At 38.9% G+C, this 19,305-nt stretch overlaps 1 pseudogene; it reads left to right on the top strand.

Annotated features, from left to right (window-relative positions):
- The window catches only part of LOC110594735, a 41,623-nt pseudogene that overhangs the window by 4,134 nt on the left and 18,184 nt on the right, over positions 1-19,305 (top strand).

Genomic DNA, 19,305 nt, shown 5'->3' with positions numbered 1-19,305 from the left:
AACCACACTTCTATAATAAAATGGTTACTTAATTTTTCTTAATCTATATAAACTATTTTCTAAAACCTATATCTATAAATTTCTAAAGGTCGCACCAAGAGAACCTGTGACCTATACTAAGGCTCCTCAATGTGACTCAAAGCCAAACTTAAATTGTGATAAAGCAAAAGACCATAAGCCATGAGGAATGGGAACAATAGACTCCTAGGTTAGCTGTGTACGTTCCAGTCTCTAGGCTTTCTGTTAAAGCCAGTTGGAGCATTTCTTGATAGCTTGTGCCAAATGGAAAAGGAGGGAGGGAATGGGTCAACAGCTCCCAAACACATCCTAGCGGTCTCGGGGTCTACGGCCCTTCCTGATCCCTAATGCTCAGTGGGCTTCCTTGGCTGGCTCCCAACAACACTCAACCATGCCTGGCTAATTGTTTGATTCATTGTAGAGATGAGGTCTCATCACATTGTCCAGGCTGGTCTGGAACCATGAATGCAGACAGTTCTCTTACCTCAGTCTCCCAAAGTGCTGGGATTATAGGTGGGAGCCACTGTGCCCAGCCAGGGGAAATGAGGTTTTAATCAACTTTCTAGGTACAACACTTGGGGCCACTAGTTAGCCCCCCCCCAGTAACTGCTGAGTCTTTCCTTTTGGGGGCTAATGCTCAGAGAGCATTACTTTTCTTGAATCGATAACCTTATTTAAACTTACTTGAAAAGCTTTTCTCAATCATCTAAAATCACTTTTCATCTCGATTCTTCTTTTCTTACTTTTTGCCTTTTCCTCTGATAGTTCTTTTCCCCTGACTGTGGTAGAACTAAGATCTCTCTCCATATTGCTTTGACCCTTCTAACGTCCCCTCAGCCATATTGTTAGATTTTCAAATTATTCATGTTATACCTTGCTTTTTAATTAATTTTTAGCTCTGAGACCTTCAACAAATCAATGTCTTAGTTCATTTCCTTCCTCTGTTAAATAAATGATTTTTGAGTGCCAATATTTAGTCTTAGTAACTCTTTATTGTATACCCTGTACAGAGCTAACTATTCCATGGACAGTAAACAGAACTAGTTTATTTCGGGGGTGAAGTTACTAGAGAGGCAGAATCTGTAAGGAAGAACTTTTGAGAAAAAAGTAGATTATTGACAGATTTAGATTTCCACTCACTGGCTCTTTTCTGATGTTTTGCTCCTCACTCAACAGCTATAATTTCTTGAATTCTCTCCTTAGTTCTTCAAGGCAGCAAGACTACGAGTTTTCTTTTCTTTCTTTTTTTGAGTTGGAGTCTCACTCTGTCGCCCAGATTGGAGTGCAGTGGTTGCTCCCGGCCACCGCAGCCTCGACCTACTGGGCTCCGGAGATCCTTCTGCCTCAGCCTTCCGAGTAGCCGGAATTACAGGCATGCACTACCATGCCCGGCTGATTTTTTGATTTATTGTGAAGATGAGTTCTCGCCAAGTTACCCAGGCGGGTCTCGAACTTGGCAATCCACTCACCTCAGCCTCCCAAAGGCGCGGGATTACAGGCTGAGCCACCGAGCCCGGCTTGGTGTTTTCTGTTAAGGTTTAGTCCTCCAGGCTTGTTTAGACTAAAAGCTGTCAAAATCAGAAATTTGGTACAATTTCTTCCAAGTATCAATTCCCCTACAATGTCTTCCTACTTTTGATTGTTCTCCAGTATTTTCAGATAACTGTTTTCTGTTTTGCCTATGGTATAAGGCTGTTATCTGAGAGAGGATAGGACTAATAGGAGCTACTTGATCATACTGAAACCAGAAGACTCTAAGATTTCTTAATTGTTATGTAACCTGGTTTTTCATGCTTCCCTCAGTCTAATAAAATTATAATTAAATGGATGTAAGGGGAAAATTAGATCAAAGATGAAATACAAATTAATTGCAATTTTTGAACTGACTTTGTCTCCTGAATTTTCAGCATGACAAGAGTTTGAGACCATTGCCTTGCTAGACTCTGGCGTGACCACGTGTTCTTTGAGCTGTGGCTGTTGCCATGCATCCTGGCTTTGGCCCCCTCTCCCAACTTAGGGAGGTGGATCTTCTCTCTACCTTCTCTTTCGATCTCTAATTTACTTTTAAATAAACTATATTTTTATATCTTAAAAAAAGAGTTCTACAAAGGAGACTATAGAATTAGAAAGGATAAAACATACACTTGAGGAGAAGGAAGAACTAATTAGTGCTTTACAAGCCCAACTTATCCAGGTGTAGGCAGAGCTAGCTGTACAGATAGGGGTGTAAATTACTTCAAATTCCTTAGGTTAACGAATCACTAAAACCCCATATATTAATATATGACAAACAGATTTTTCTAGATGCCCAGTGGATATTTATTTACATATATATGTCTCCTTCTTTCCTGTTTTCTGTCTGATAATATTATTAGAATATAAATTGATGTTTGTCATTTTTTATTTATATTTGTAGATACCCAGTATGCCCTTTGAATATATGATTTTTCATATGGTAAGCTGTTTTTTTGCTTTATTTCACTTTAGGCATTCTATTTTGTTACTTTTGAGTTCTTTCTGATTTTATCCTTTATTCTGAAATAATTCTTTTCTTTTATGTCATAATTTTCATGTGTTGTCACCTTATTCCAGATTTTTCTAATTCTGATTTATGCTTTCTTCTTGTATAATTTTCTTAATTTTTAAAAATTCGTTTTGAAATGGATTGCAATTTTGATTTTTTCAGTATGGGAAGTGACCCCAAAAATCCAGGATTTATTTATACAAATTGTGTACTTATTCTTACATATTTAAACTACAGTCATCTTCAAAGTACTCTCTGTTGATGCAATACAATTGTTGAAACACTTTTGTCATTGCTCAAAAAAGTCTTAAACTCATTCATGTTTATGCCTTCTAGTGTTTCTGCCATTTTAAAAAACCTTTTCCACGTTAGCAAAGCATTTCTCTTTGAGGGCTTTTTTCTTTTCTTTTTTTTTAATGGTTCTTTTCTTTTCTTTTTTTTTAAAGCAATATTTTTTATTATGATATTGTGGAAGTACAGTTAAGGGTTAGGTATACAAATATGCTTCATTCAGTCCCCCTTCTTGATAACAGGTATCTCCCCATCCCCAGACAGATGTTTACTACCATTAGTGCCATCCCCGTCCTCCCCTCATAGTTTCCCACCACTGTCAGTCATTTTCTTATGGTAGTGCGTTGGATGATCAAGGTCCACTATATGAGTGAGAACATGTGATACCCAGATCTTTGTTTCTGTGAGAGGTCACTCAATATTATAGACTCTAGTTCCATCCAGGTTGCTGTGAAATTCATGATTTGATTTTTTATGGCTGCATAGTATTCCATTGTGTATATATACCACATTTTAAAATCCAGTCCTCTTTTGATGGACAGCATGGTTAGTTCCAGATTCTGGCTATTGTGAACAATGCTGCGATAAACATTCGTGTGCAGGTATCTTTTTTGTACAGTGATTTGAGTTCTTCAGGGTATATTCCCAGTAGGGGGATTGCAGGGTCATATAGGAGGTTGATGTTTAGAGCTTTTAGGAATCACCACACTACTTTCCACAGAGGTTGCACTAGTTTACATTCCCACCAACAGTGTAGAAGTGTTCCCTTTTCACCACACCCTCTCTAACAACTGTTATTTACAAAGTTATTAATAATTGCCATTCTGACTGGAGTTAGGTGGTATCTCAGTGTGGTTTTGATTTGTGTCTCCCTGATGATTAGTGAGGTTGAACATTTCTTCATGTGTCTGTTGGCTGCTCATGTGTCTTCCTTTGAGAAGTGTCTGTTCATATCTTTTGCCCATTTTATAATGGGGTTGTTTTTTTCTTTTCAGCACGTTTGAGTTCCTTGTAGATCCGAGATGTTAAGCCTTTGTCAGACCTGGTGTTGGCAAATACTTTTTCCCAGTCTGTAGGCTGTCTCCCTGCTCTCTTGATGGTTTCTTTGGCCTTGCAGAAGTTTGTCAGTTTAATGAGGTCCCACTTGTCTATCTTATCTCTTATGACCTGTGGGTTTTGGGTTTTGTTCAGGAATTAGATGCCGGTTCTGATTTCCATGAGGGTATGTCCTTCATTTTCTAAGGTTCTTATGGTTTGGGGTTTTACATTTAGGTCTCTGATCCATTTGGAGTTAATTTTTGTGTATGGGGATAGATAAGGGTCCTGTTTCAATCTTCTGCATTTGGTCAGCCAGTTTTCCCAGCACCATTTACTGAATAGGTTCTCCTCTCTCCAGTGGTAGGTGGTGGAGGCTTTGTTGAAGATGAGTTGATTGAGAAATTGAGGTTTTGCTTCTGGAATCTCAATTCTATTCCATTGATCTATATGCCTGTTCCTCTACCAATACCAAGCTGTTCTGATGATTGTAGCTTTATAGTAAAGTTTGAAGTCTGGTAATGTGATACCACCTGCTTTGTTTTTTTTTGCAGAGGATTGTTTGGGCTATTCTTGGTTATTTGTGTTTCCATATGAATTCATGTGTTGTTTTTTCTAGGACTGAGAAGTATGTTGCTGGTAATTTGATAGGTATTGCATTGAATCTGTAGATTGCCTTAGGTAAGATGGACATCTTCACAATGTTAATTCTTCCAATCCATGAGCATGGGATATTTTTTCACTTGTTTGTGTCATCCTTGATTTCTTTCAGCAGAGTTTTGTACTTTTCATTGTGAAGGTATTTCACATCTCTGGTTAGGAAGATGCCAAGGTATTTCATTTTTTTGTGGCTATTGTGAATGGGATTGTGCTTTTTATTTGGGTTTCTGTTTGTTTATTATTGGTGTAAAGAAATACGATTGTCTTTTGCACATTTATTTTATATCCTGAGACTTTGACAAAGGCCTTTATCAGGGAAGAGGTTTTTGATAGATTCTCTTGGGTTTTCAAGGTACACGATCATGTCATCTGCAAAGAAAGATAATTTTACTTCCTCTTTTCTTATTGGATACTGCTGATTGCCTTCTCTTCGCTGATTGCTGTAGCCAGGACTTCCAATACCATATTGAACAGGAAGGTGAGAGTGGGCATCCTTGTATTGTTCCAGTTTTCAGGGGAAATGGTTCTAGTTTTTGTCCATTTAGCAGTATGATGGCTGTGGGTTACTCATAGCTGGCCTTTACTACTTTGATGTATGTTCCCTGTATGCCTAGATGTTCAAGGGTTTTTATCAAGAAGGGTGCTGGATTTTATCAAAAGCTTTTTCTGCAACTAATGATATAATCATGTGGTTTTTGTTTTGACATCTGTTGATGTATTTAATTACAGTTATGGTTTTATGAATGTTGAACCAGCCTTGCATCCCAGGGATGAAGCCTACTTGGTCATGATGGATGATTTTTGAGATGTATTGTTGAATCCGATTTGCTAGGCTCTTGTTGAGAATTTTAGCATCTATGTTCATCAAAGATATTGGCCTGTAGTTCTCTTTCTTTGTTAGATCTTTACCTGACTTGGGCATCAATGTATTGTTAGCTTCATAAAATGATTTGGGGAGGGTTCTGTCTTTCTCAATCGCCTGAAATACCTTCAGTAGGATTGGAATCAGCTCCTCTTTAAATGTCTTGTAGAATTCTGCTGGAAAGTCCAGGGCTTTTTTTGTAGGTAGTTTTCTTATTACATAGTCAATTTCCTTGATTGTTATTGTTCTATTTAGTGTCTCAATTTCTTCTTATTTCAACCTAGGCAGGTTGTATGATGACAGAAAGTCCTCCATTTTCTTGAGGTTTTCAAGTATGTTTCTATACAAGTGTACATAGTAGTCTCTAATGATCTTTTGTATTTCTTCAGGGTCAGATGTGACTTCATCTTTTGTGTTTCTGATTGTGCTTATTTGGATTTTTTCTTTCTTTTTCTTGGTCAGTCTAACTAGGGGATCATTGATCTTGTTTATCCTTTCAAAGAACCAACTTTTTGTTTCATTGATTTTTTGTATTATCTTTTTATCTTCTATGTCCTGGATTTGGGCTTTTATTTTGGTGATCTGGATTCTTCTGCTGAAATTAGGGTTTTTGTGGCCTTGCTTTTCCAGCTTTCTTAGGTGGCTTGTTAGGCGTTAATTTGTGCTCCTTCCATTTTCTTCATGTGCGTTTGTAGGGATATAAATTCCCCTCTTACTACAGCTTTTATGGCATCCCAGAGATTCTGGTAAGATGTTTCTTCATTTTCATTTGTTTCCAGGTATCTTTTGATCTCTGTTTTGATTTCATCATTGACCCAGGAAATGTTTAGCATCATACTGTTTAGTATCCATGTCTTTGTGGGTTTTGGGGGGATCTTATTGGTGTCAATGTTTATTTTTATTCCACTGTGGTTCAAGAACATACATGGTAGAATTTCAGTCCTTTTAAATTTGCTTATGCTCGATTTATGGCCAATTATGTGGTTGATCTTAGAGTACAGTCCATGAGGTGATGAGTAGAATGTATATTCTGTGGTCTTTGGATGGAGTTTTCTGTAGGATGGAGTTTTCAATTAAGTCCAGTTGGTCCAAAGTCACATTGAGGTTCCGGATCTCCTTGCTGATTTTTTGTCCTGATGATCTGTCTAAGGTTGTGAGTGGTGTATTAACGTCCCCAGTTATGATGGTGTTAGCGTCAATATCTTTCTTTAATTTTCCTAGAAGTTGCTTTATGAAAGTTGGCACACCTATGTTGTGTGCATACAAGTTTAGGATAGATATTTCTTGTTGATGGAGTTAACCTTTTATCATTATGTAGTGGCCTTCTGTATCTTTTTAAATTTTTGATAGCTTAAATGGTACTTTATCTGAAATAAAGATCCCGAATTCTCCTTTCTTTTGTGTCCCATTCACCTGAAAATTTGTTTCCCATCCTCTTACTTTGAGTCTGTGTATGTACTTTCCAGTGAGATGGGTCTCTTGAAGGCAGTATATTGTTGCCTGGTGATATTTGATCCATTAGGTCATTCTATGTCTTTTCAGTGGTGCATTTAGTCCATTCACATTCAGGCTAATTATTGAATTGTGAGAGTTCGTCCCTATCATAGAGTTCTTATAGAGTTGTTTTTCTTCCACTTTTTTTTTTTTTGTCTTTCTTTTGGTTTGGGGGTTGGTTCATGTATATTTTATTCTTTTCCCTGTGCTCTTGTGAAGAACGTTGTTCTTTTTTCCTTTTCTTCTGTGTTTAGTACTTTCTTAAGTGTTTCATGTACAGGGGGTTTGGTGGCAGCATAAGGTCTTAGGGATTGGATATCTGCAAAATATTTTAATTCTCCCTCACTGATGAAGCTTAGATTGGCTGGGTAGGTTATTCTTGGATGAAATTCTTTATCTATTAGGACTTTGAAGATAGGGCTCCAAGCTCTCCTAGCCTGCAGGGTTTCTTTAGATAAATCTGCTGGTATTCTAATTGGTGTTCCCTGGTAGGTGATCTGGCCTTTTTCTCTTGCTGCCTTTAGGATTTTTTCTTTTATGCCTACTTTGTTTAGGTGAATTATTATGTGTCTAGGAGTTGGGTCTCATTTGTTGTCTTGCAGGGGTTCTCTGAATCTCTTGTGTTTGAATTTTTGCAGCATTGATTAGATAAGGGAAGTTTTCTTGAATGATCTCATGGAAAGTTTGTTCCAGTGTGGTCTCCATCTCTCTTTTTGCCTCAGGAAGGCCACTTACTCTTAGGTTTGGTCTCTTGAAGTAATTGCTCATCTCTTGAAAGTTTTTTTCTGTCTTTTTAAGCTTGTTTTCTGTGTTTTTGAGAGTTTGGGTTAGTTCTATATTTTGGTCCACAAGCTCTGAGATTCTTTCTTCTGCTTGGGTATTTCTGCTTTCCATGTTTATCAATTTGTTATTTATTTCATTCACAGTATTCTTTATTACTGTTATCTCAGATATCAGCTCCTTTCTAGTTTCTTCTTGAGTCTCCTCAGTTCTTTTTAATCTCTCCATTAATGTCTTGATAGCTAGGTTTGTAGTTTGAGACCGATCATTCTGGGGGCCTCTTCATTGTTTGCATTCCAAAGTCAGTTTTCTCAGTGCCTGCTCTCCCAGGGGTCTGGGAGAGACCCATATTCTTCTTTTGGTTTTTCTTCATTTGTGTAGATTTTTCTCTTATCCCTGGATCAAAAGGAGGTACAAAAGAGGAAAATAATGGAGGAAGGGGGGGTCAATCGGAAGTTAGAAAGAGAGAAGAGTGAGAGGGAAAACAGACATACATACCAACTAACAGGTGAAAAAGAGACACAAGACTGGAGAGAAGTGAAAAAAAACACAGAAGGAAAATTCCCTAAAGCATATTGGTAGCTACACAGAGACAGACCAATAAGATCAGGAAACAGATAGTGTAAGCTAGAAAGCAAACAATAGTGAGCAAAACATACAGTCAGAATGATAAAACCAAAGGTCAAAATAAGAAATCAGACTAGTTCTGTAATCTTTCCTTAGTGACTAAAGTCACTTGAGGTCTGATCTCCAGCCTCTCCCTTTGTTTTTGTTGCAGGCAACTAGCCTGCTACCTAGGAGGTCTGTGACTCTTAGTTGTATCAGTCTGTTCGGCATAGAGGGGGGCCTTGTCTCCTGTTAATGATGTCACTGTGGGAACCAAGGTCGAGGCTCTAATCGGTGGGCGGGGCAATTCAAATTTGCCTGGAGAATGGCAGAGGTGGTAGCTGCACTTTCATTTTTAGGGATGCTCGTCTGGGTCTCTGGGCAGGATCAGCTGCACAGCTGGGTGCTGGGTCTGGGGTGTCACCAGCAGGCTGGGGTAGAGGAGAGGGTCGGGTGTTCCCTCCACTGGAGCTGGAAGCCTCCAATCAGCACCTTACACAAGCTTGGGGTTCTGCTCCCTTATACAAGCTTGAGGTCACACGCTGAGTGCCTTAGCCAGGGTGGGCCTGGGGCTCCAGAGCTCCAAAGCTCCAAAGGGCAGGTAGTGACCCTGGGTCCCTCAAAGGGCACTTCAGCCAGAAATGGGACCAGTATCTCTGAGGGGCAGGTGCCCAGAGCCTCCCTAGGTGACCGGTAGTTTTGGTGCTGGGTGCTGGGTGAGACAAGGTAACCAGGGAGGAAGCTGAGATCTGGGACTCCTGAGCAGGTGGGAGTCACATATAGTGTAGCAGCCGCCACCAGGGGACGCGATACCTGTCCCTGCGTGGGTCGGAAGGTCCTTGGGCCTCATACCAGTGCAGCTGGCGGTGGGCAGGGGGCTGTAGGAAGAAAAGTAAGAGTCTTTTGGGGAACACATGTTTGGAGAGTCTCATGAATCCACCTATGCCATTGCCATCTTGTGGAATCTTGAGGACTTTTTTCATTGGGGAAACAAAAAACAGCTTCTTGGGGTGAGATTGTGTGAATTGGTCAAAAACTGCTGAATGCTCAGCATGGTGTGGGTAGGTGTGTTGCCATGGTAGGAGAATCAGTCACTTGTTTGTCTCAACTTGGGACGTTTCTTCGGAAAATTGAGTCACAACCTTTTCAAAACTTCCATTAAATCTTTGGTTGACTGCTTGATCTGGAGGAACAAATTGCAAGTGTACTATAAGGGGTCCACTCTTAAGAAGTTAATTCTGATTTTTTGGGGGTCTTCCCCCCTTATATTATCTCTGGCATGGTTTTATTGTATTATTCTGCTCCTTAGTTTTTTTTCTTAACTTACAAAGAAAAGGAACTTATATCCTACAGTTATGAAGACTGAGAAGTCCAACATTTAGGGGCTGCATCTGGTAAGGGTCTTCTTGCTGGTGGGTTTATCTGCAGTGTCCTGAAGTATCACATGGTGAAGGGATTGATGGTGCTAATGTGCTAGCTCATTTCTCTCTTTCTCTTTGTATAAAGCTACCAATTTCCTTCCTAAGATAAGCCATTAATCCATTAACCTATTAATCTATAAATGTATTAATTACTTCCTGAGGACAGAGTCTTCATGATTCAGTCACCTCTTAAAGGCCCCCCTTTAGTACTGCCACACTGGGGATAAAGTTTCAACATGAGTTTTGGAGGGGACATTCAAACCATAGCATTCTACCTGTGGTCCTCCAAAACTCACATCCTTTTTAAATACATTCATACCATCCCACAGCCCCAAAGTCCTAACTGGTTCAGCACCAACTCAAGAGCCCAAAGTCTCATCTGTGACCCTGTGAAATTTAAACAGTTTATCTAATTCCAAGATACAATGATAGGACAAGTACAGGGTACACATTCCCATTCTACAAGGGAGAAATAGGCAAAAAGACAGAGGTGGCTGGGAGTGGTGACTCAAGGCTATAATCCCAGCACTTTGAGAGGCTGAGGCGAGAGGACTGTCTGAGATGAGGAGCTGGAGACCAGCCTGGGCAACACGGTGAGGCCTCATCCCTGCAATACATAATTTTAAAAAATAGCTGGGAGTGGTAGCACGCACCTGTAGTTATGGCTACTTGGAAGGCTGAGACAGAAGCATCACTTTAGCTCAGCAGATCGAGGCTATGATGGCCATTAGCATGCCACTGCACTCCAGCCTGGGCGACAGAGTGAGACTACAACTCAAAATAAAAAAAAAGAAAGGTGTTACAGGCTCCATGCAAATCTGACACCCAAGAGAGCAGCCATTGTGTCTTTAGAATCCTGAAGAATCTTTTTTGACTCCATGTCCAGTATCTGCTACACGCTGAGGTCTCCAAGGGTCTCTGAGACCTCAGGCAGTCTCACCATTATAACTTTGCTGGGCTTAGTCCACCAAGCCTTCTCAGGCTGGCACTGCGCACTGGAAGTTCTATAGTTCTGGGGTCTTATTGGCAGTCCTACAACCATGGTTCAATGAGGCATTAGCTCTCCACAGTCATTCCAGCCCCTCATTTATGCTCGACCTTACTCTAGTCAGAGTTCTCTGTGGTGAATCTGCCACTGCAATAAATCTTTGCCTGAGCTTCTGGGCTTGTGGTGACATCTTTTGAAATCTGAGTGAAGGGTACCAAGCCTTTATAGCTCTTGCTTTCTTCAAACCTGCAGAATTTGCACCACATGGACACTGCTAAATTTTATAACTTGTATCTTCCAGAGCTGCCACATGAGCCACATCTGGGGCTTCTTGAGCAACTAGGCACCAACCAGAAGTGCTGGGATGCATGAAGCAGTGTCTTGAGGCAGTGTCCTGAGCCTATTCCCAGAACCCATTCTCTACTCTCAGACCTTGGCCTGTGATGGGAGAGGCAGTCCAAAGCTTTTCTGAAAAGCTTTTGAAACAACTTTGGGGCCTTTTTCCATTGTCTTGACAATTATCACCTGGCTCCCCTTTAGTCATGCTCATCTCCATAACCAGTGGTGGCTCTTCACTCTTGGATTTCCCTATTTGGATACTTTTAAGGAAACATTCTTTCATTGTCTACCACGTGGCCATGCTGCAATTAAAAAAATATATTTTTTTTGGCTTGGTGTCTCTTTTTTCTTGCAGTTCACTGTAAGCAGATAGCAGTAACCACAAAGCAGTTGAGCATTTTGCTGCCTAGAAATCTCTTCTGCCAGATACACTACTTCATCACTCTTAAATTCAACCTTCTACAAAGTCCTTGGGCATGGATAGTTCAGACAAGTTCATTGCCAGTTTATAACAAGGATGGCCTCTACTCTGGTTTCTAATACCTTGTTCTTCAGTTGCTTCTGTAACATAATCAAAATGGTCTTTACTGTTCATTTTCCTACCAGTATTCTGGTCATGACCACTTCACCGACCTCTAAAGAGTGCCAAACTTTCTTAGTCTTTTTGTCTTCTAGGCCTTCACCAGAATCTAGGTTTTTTCTAGTCTGTCCCTCCAAATTCTTCCAGCCTCTGCTTGTTATCCAATTCTGAAACCACTTTCACATTTTCAGGTGTTCATTATCAGCAACAACCCTACTTCTTTACACCAGTTTTTTGTCTTAGTTTGTTTTCTGTTACTTATAACAGAATGCCTGAGATGGGATCATTTTTAAAGAAAAATAATTTATTTCTTACAGTTACAGAGGTTGAGAAGTCCAAGGATGAAGGTTTGCATCTGGCAAGAGTCTTTTTGCTGATGGGGGCCTACTTTGGCATCCTGTGGAAGCATAGGGAATCACGTGGTGAGAGAACTGAGGGTGTTAACCTGCAGCACTTTTTTAAAAAATAGGGTCTTGTGAGGTGAGTGGATTGCTTGAGCCCACAGGTTCGAGACCCACCTGGGAAACTTGGTGAGACCTCATCTCTACAATAAAATAAAAAATTAGCCAGGTGTGGTAGTGCACACCTGTAGTTCCAGCTACTTGGAAGGCTGAGGTGGAAGGATCGCTGGAGCCCAGCAGGTCGAGGCTCTGGTGGCTGGGAGTGTGCCACTGCCCTCATCTGGTTGATGGATTAAGACTCCAACTCAAAAAAATAAAAATAAAAAAATAAAATGGGTCTTGTTCTGTCACTTCAGGATGGAGTGTAGTGGCAAAATCATAACTCACTGTAACCTCAAACTCCTGGGTTCAAGTGTCCCTCCAACCTCAGCCTCCCAAGTAGCTAAGGCTATAGTTATGCACTACCATGCCTGGCTAATTTTTTAAAAATTATGTTCGTGAAGACAAAGTCTCATTCTGTTGCCCGGGTTGGTCCTGAACTCCTGCCCTCAAGTGATCCTCCCATCTTAGCCTCCCAATATGCTGGGATTACAAGCATGATCTACAGTGCCCAACATGCATTGTTTTATAATAGTATTGTTATATGGGGTTTGACTTTGATCTTTTTCTGTTCTTTATTTTTGTGGGAAATTAGTTTTCATAAACCTTTAGGAGACTTGGTTCAGGAAAGCTTCTCTTTACAAACTTCTTTCTTCTGTTATTTTTGCATTGTGTTCAAAGGTATGTGAGGGAGATTTCTGTGATTTTTTGGCATTCTTTCCCTGACCTTAACTTTGATCTATACCAGCAATGCCCAATAGTAATAGGCTTGCAATAACCAAGGACTGAAACAAGGAATATTTAAACATGTCTATCAACAGAGGGGTATATTTAAACAAATGTTGGTATATCCACACAGTGGAACACTACTTAGAAATAAAAATGAATGAATTATGCATCAATAGTGTTATTTTATTTTAAATTTTAAAATGTGTTTATACTTAGTTTTGAAATAGAAAGATGATCGAATTAAAATTAGACTAGTAATGTTTTTATATCTTAATTACCAATTGTGATTAATATTGGTGTCAATGGTTACTCATTCTACCTGTATTAAGTATTCAAATAAATACTTTATGATGTTACATAGAAATCATATGTAATGGGTATAGAAGAAAATAATTCAAACTGAATCAACTTATTGACACCAAATACCTGTATACATGTTACTTGTATAACACCTCAAGTATCTTATATGATGCAACAGATAAAGTAAAATGTAGTTATACCAAAATGTAGTTGTATTTAATGAAAAAGTAATTTGTACTTTAATTTTTAATTTAAATTAATTAAAAGTAAATGATATTAGAAATTAAATATTTGTTTTATTAAGCACGTTTTAAACCCTTTGAAGCCACATATGGCTACTTGATACTTAATATACAGTATGAAAATAGACCTTCTCTTTCTTCTATCTCTTTAATTCCTATTCTGTCTAATTTTGATTTTACTACTAGCAGTTTCTTAGTGCAGCTCCATTTCTCAGAAAGTAACCCTATTGGATCACTTTTGAGTCTTCAGAGGGGCTAGGTTGCCCTAGCCCTTTTTGTAATTATTGCTATGTACTCTTGGTATTTTACCCATCATTAGAGAGGGAGAAAGTCCTGCTGCTATTCCAAAAATTTGTCAACTATGCATTCCAGCAAACATATGTTGGCTGTTTGAGAATTTTCCTGTTCTCAGGGTCATCAGGTGTCACTCTATTGCTGCATTCTTTTTCTTACAGACTCTAATGCTATGTATCTATCCCAACACTTTGGGCGACAGAGGCGACAGGATTGCCTGAGTCCATGAGTTCAACACCAGCCCAGGCAACATGACAAGACCTTGACTCTACCAAAAAAAAAAAAAAAAATAGCCAGGCGTAGTGGCACACACCTGTAGTTTCAGATACTTGGAAGGCTGAAGTGGAAGGATCACCTGAGCCCAGCAGGTCAAGGCTGCAGTGGGCATGTGTGTGTCACTGCACTCCAACCTGGTTGACAGAGTGAGACTCCAATTTTTTTAAAAAAAGAAAACTTGCTGCTACTACTTCTGTCTTCTGACAAATTTTGATAATTACTTTTTAAAAGCCACAGTGCATGCAGTTTCCTTTTGGGTTCAGTGGAAATTAGAAAGAGATATGTAGATGTTTAGGGAAAACAAGAAAGGGAAGGAGGTCAAATAATTTAAAATGCTCATTCTTTTGTTTAAATAATTTTTTTCCTTTTTTTTCTTCAGCTGGATAAGAGTTCTACAGAGATGGAAGAATTTGTAATGATAAAGCAACTCAAGGAGAAGGAGGTACTCATTGACACTTTGCAAGCCCAGCTCAGCCAGACAGAGGCAGAGCTAGCTGCACAGGTAAGGGTGGAAGGTAATCCTTAAATTAGGAAAAGAACCATAAAGTTCAATGGGATATTACAGCCAATTAAGTCACTTTAAAAAATCTTAGTAGCCGGGTGTGTTGGCTCACGCCCTATAATCCCAGCACTTTGGGAGTCTGAGCTGAGAGGATTGCCTGTGTCTACAGGTTCGAGACCAATCTGGGCAGCTTAGTGAGATATCATCTCTACAATAAATAAAAAAATTAGCCGGGTGTGGTGGCCCATGCCTGTAGTTCCAGCTACTTTGAAGGCTGAGGTGGAAGGATCACCTGAGCCTAGCAGGTGGAGGCTGCGGTGGCTATGAGCATCCCACTGCACTCCAGCCTGGACAACAGAGTGTGGCTCCAACTCAAAAAAAAAATCTTAGTAGATAAAACTATAGTAGCTAGAGTGTTATGGTAGCATCAGAGAGTGTGTAGTAGAAGAAATTAGAAGATTTTGATAGATAAGTTTGTCATTAGGGAATGCAAGAAAACTTCAGAAAGTCTTATTTACCATTATGAATTTGCTGTAACTTACTTATTGACTGTTTCTTAGCTCTATGGGTCCAGGGACTGGAGGTTCAGTCTCTTAAGAATAGGATCATGCTGAGTTCAAAATAGTCTGATAGGTAAACCAAAAGAAATACAAATAATGGGTCTACTCTTTCCCTACAATAATCTCTTAATGGGAAGATAAATTGTAATCATATTATTTAGTGAGCCTGCAGTGTGGAGGTGGTGTAGGCTATGTAATTTAATGTTAAATGGTACCAATATGTGACATTCTTTTTCCTATTTATTTCTGCTACCAGGATCAGACTATCTGGACTGGCATCTTTAGTTCTTTCAATTTTTCCAGCTTCCTGGTTGACCACCCATCCCCATATTTTTTCTTTGAGAACGCTTTTGAATCATGAAATAATTTTCCCTGTAGTTCCTTTGCACATAACTAATGTTATCCATGGGGGTATTTACTGATAATTTGTAGCATTAGTGTTGCCTTCTGTCTATTGATGGTCTACTGCTGTGATACAGTTAAAATTGCATATCCTAAAATTCTCAGTTTTACCTATTAGTTTTTAGTGTGTCCTTTCTGTGTACAAGCACTATATACCCGTAGGATGCAGAGATAAAACATGGTTTTTACCTATGAGTTGCTTAAAATATAAGAAGACAGGATATATAAATATGTTAATGGATCCACCATAATGCAAACCATTCTGAATAAGTGCCAAAGCAAGTAGCAATACAAAGTATTTTGAGAATTGAAAGAAATTATGTGAGTGTGACGATCAAAGAAGGTTACATGGAAAAGTTGGGATTTAGGCAAAACATGATAGGTAGACAATATTCTAGACAAACTGAGGGATGGCATTTCAGTCATGGAGGATGGTTTGAACAAAATCTTAGAGAAGAAAGGGAATATGGAACATTTACAAGAAAGGATGTTAGATTGTTTTGCTGATGATGGTTTTGCAGGATTCCAAGTTCACAGGGAGGTCAGAATTCAGATAACCAAAAATTATGAGAACTTTTTTCTCCTATCAAGAAGGAGAGCCAAAGTTAATTCAAACTGTCACAAACTGAGAAATCAGCAATATGTGAAGGACCAAAGCAAAATAGGCAAGCTAAGAGCTGGGCAGCATGCTTAACCTTAGATCTTAAGAAAAATAAACACACATACACACACACACATACACACACACACATACACACACACACACACACACACTCCAAAAACACATCAGAAACAGTGACACTTGAGAAGCTCACAATCAGTCCATTTAAAAAATTTTTATTCTACTATGGGCCAGTTACAAGTGATCATGATCTAGAAGGCTGCCACTAGCGAGAACTGAAAACAGCTGTCTGAGGAGGTGGTGTAGGTTTGGAAGCACAGCAAATTCTTTGGTAGAAGTAGTTCTTTGAAAATAAGACTAGAATGATAGATTTGTATTTACAGTTGTAGAGAATCTTGAATCAAAGATAAATTCATTTGAACTTTCACTTATAGGACATGAGAATTTCATTGAAAGTTTTTGAGCATGAATGTGATATTGAAAGAAGTGCCCAGGGTTTAACTGAAACCTAACTTCACTTTGTATGTTTAATATCTTAATCTTTTTAGAACTTTAAAGAATACACTTGTGTATTTAAGACATTTCTAATATTGATGAAAATATAATTTTTAATTAAAATTTTTATTTAAGCTGACTTCTAATTTTGAAAATTGGCTTTTTCTTGCAATTAGAAATTATTCTTCAGGACTGTCTCTCTTCCAACTTTCTAATCTTTGACAGCCAAAATTTAATTTTAAAACTACTATCTGTCAGTTCTTAGTGGCTATCTTTGGAGAACCAGCTGTGAGTTTTGTTTGTGTAATATTTAAGAAGTGTAACTTGTATAGTTTCTCTGGTATGTGTCTTCAGTTGAGTTCCATGCAGCAGGTGGTCTGGGAGAAAGATGCCCGCTTTGAAACACAAGTTCATCTTCATGAAGATGAGCTTCTCTTCTTCGGTAACACAGGCAGATGTGGGAAACAGAGATGCAACAGGTATGTTGCTAAAACTCAGTAGAATGATTACCATTTGGGTTAACACTTAATTCAATCATCACAGTCCCTTTTCTACCTTTACCCACTGCTCTTTACTTGGTGTTAGAGTGCTCTAATTGGTTTCTTTTTGGTGTTCTTGTCTTCTGTTGCATATTGTTTGTTTTTTCTTATTCTTAGCTTACCTTCTACTCCTCTAATCAGGTTGTTGGTAGTAAAAAGCTGAGTTTAGTTGGTGAATGTATGTGGTAGTCGGAAATTGGTTTCTCTTTAGTTTGCTGATTGTAGCTCGCTTGATGCATTACAAACCTAATCCAAAGCTTAAAATCAACGAAGTCGGTTTTTAATTTTCAAAGAATTAGAGATGAAAAGGTGTGATTTTGAAGCCGTGAAGTCTTGTATTAGGTCAGTCTTTTTTAAAATAAAAAATTCATTAAGTAGATTTTGGAAATGGCTTCATTGTATTTGAGTTCACCATGTAACTCAAAGTATTTGTTTTCACTTAGTGTGTAATGCAGTGTGATACTGAAAGCCACTTTGGTGGTATTTATGCTTGATCTGTTTGTTTTTAAGTGAACACTTCTGACTTTTTTTTTCAATAATCAATATTTTTTTATTATGATGTTGTGGGGGTACAGTTAAGGGTTAGGTATACAAATACATTTCATTCAGGCACCCTATTGATTAGAGGTGCCTCCCCATTCCCAGACAGATATTTGCCCATTAATCCCATCTCCCCCCCCATAGTTTCCCACTACTGTCAGTCATTTTCTTATAGTATTACATTGGATGTTCAAGGTCCATTATATGAGTGAAAATATGTGATACTTGGACCCTTGTTTTTGTGAGAGGTCACTCAGTACTATAGACTCTAGTTCCATCCAGGTTGCTGCAAAATTCATGATTTTGTTCTTTTTTATGGCTGCATAGTATTCCATCGTGTATATGTACCACATTTTAAAAAATCCAATCCTCTTTTGATGGGCAGCATGGTTGCTTCCAGGTTCTTGCTATTGTGAACAATGCTGCGATAAACATACGTGTGCAGGTGTCTTATTTTGTAGAGTGATTTGTGTTCTCCTGGATATATTCCCATTAGGGGGATTGCGGGGTCATATGGGAGGTTGATATTTAGAGCTTTTAGGAATCACCACACTGCTTTTCATAGAGGTTGAACTAGTTTACACTCCCACCAACAGTGTAGAAGTGTTCCCTTTTCTCCACACCCTTTCTAGCAGCTGTTATTTTTTGAGTTGTTGATAATTGCCATTCTGACTGGAGTTAGGTGGTATCTCAGTGTGGTTTTGATTTGCATCTCCCTGATGATTAGTGAGGTTGAACATTTCTTCATGTGTCTGTTGGCTGCTCAGATGTCTTCCTTTGTGAAGTGTCTGTTCATATCTTTTGCCCATTTTATAATGGGGTTGTTTGTTTTTTTCTTTTCTACATGCTTGAGTTCCTTGTAGATCAAAGATGTTAAGCCTTTGTCTGACCTGGTGTTGGCAAATATTTTTTCCCAGTCTGTAGGCTGTCTCCCTGCTCTTTTGATGGTTTCTTTGGCTTTGCAGAAGCTTGTCAGTTTAATAAGGTCCCACTTGTCTATCCTTTCTCTTATGACTTGTGGGTTTTGGGTTTGGTTCAGGAATTGGAGGCCAGTTCCGATTTCCATGAGGGTATGTCCTTCATTTTCTAAGGTTCTTATGGTTTGAGGTTTTACATTTAGGTCTCTGATCCATTTGGAGTTAACCTTTGTGCATGGGGATAGGTAGGAGTCCTGTTTCAATATTCTGCATGTGGTCAGCCAGTTTTCTAAGCACCATTTACTGCAAGGGTTCTCTTCTCCCCAGTGGTAGGTGGTGGAGACTTTGTCAAAGATGAGTTGGTTGAGAAATTGAGGTTTTGCTTCTGGAATCTCAATTCTATTCCATTGATCTATGTGCCTATTCCTATACCAATACCAAGCTGTTTTGATGATTGTAGCTTTATAGTAGAGTTTGAAGTCTGGTAATATGATACCCCCTGCTTTGTTTTTTTTTGCTGAGTATTGTTCTGACTATTCTTGGACGTTTGTGTTTCCATATGAATTCCTGCGTTGTTTTTTCTAGGTCTGAGAAGAATGTTGCTGGTAATTTGGTGGGTATTGCATTGAATTTGTAGATTGCCTTAGGTAAGATGGACACCTTCACAATGTTGATTCTTCCAATCCATGAGCATGGGATATTTTTCCACTTGTTTGTGTCAACTTTGATTTCTTTGAGCAGTGTTTTGTAATTTTCATTGTAAAGGTCTTTCACGTCTCTGGTTAGGAA

The sequence above is a fragment of the Carlito syrichta genome, unplaced genomic scaffold, assembly GCF_000164805.1.
Source record: "Carlito syrichta isolate Samal-C Ts95f unplaced genomic scaffold, Tarsius_syrichta-2.0.1 Scaffold56411, whole genome shotgun sequence".
In the NCBI taxonomy this organism is placed as follows: Eukaryota; Metazoa; Chordata; class Mammalia; order Primates; family Tarsiidae; genus Carlito; species Carlito syrichta.
The sequence above is the reverse complement of the archived record's forward strand: the minus strand, read 5'-3'. Positions and strand labels throughout refer to the sequence as shown.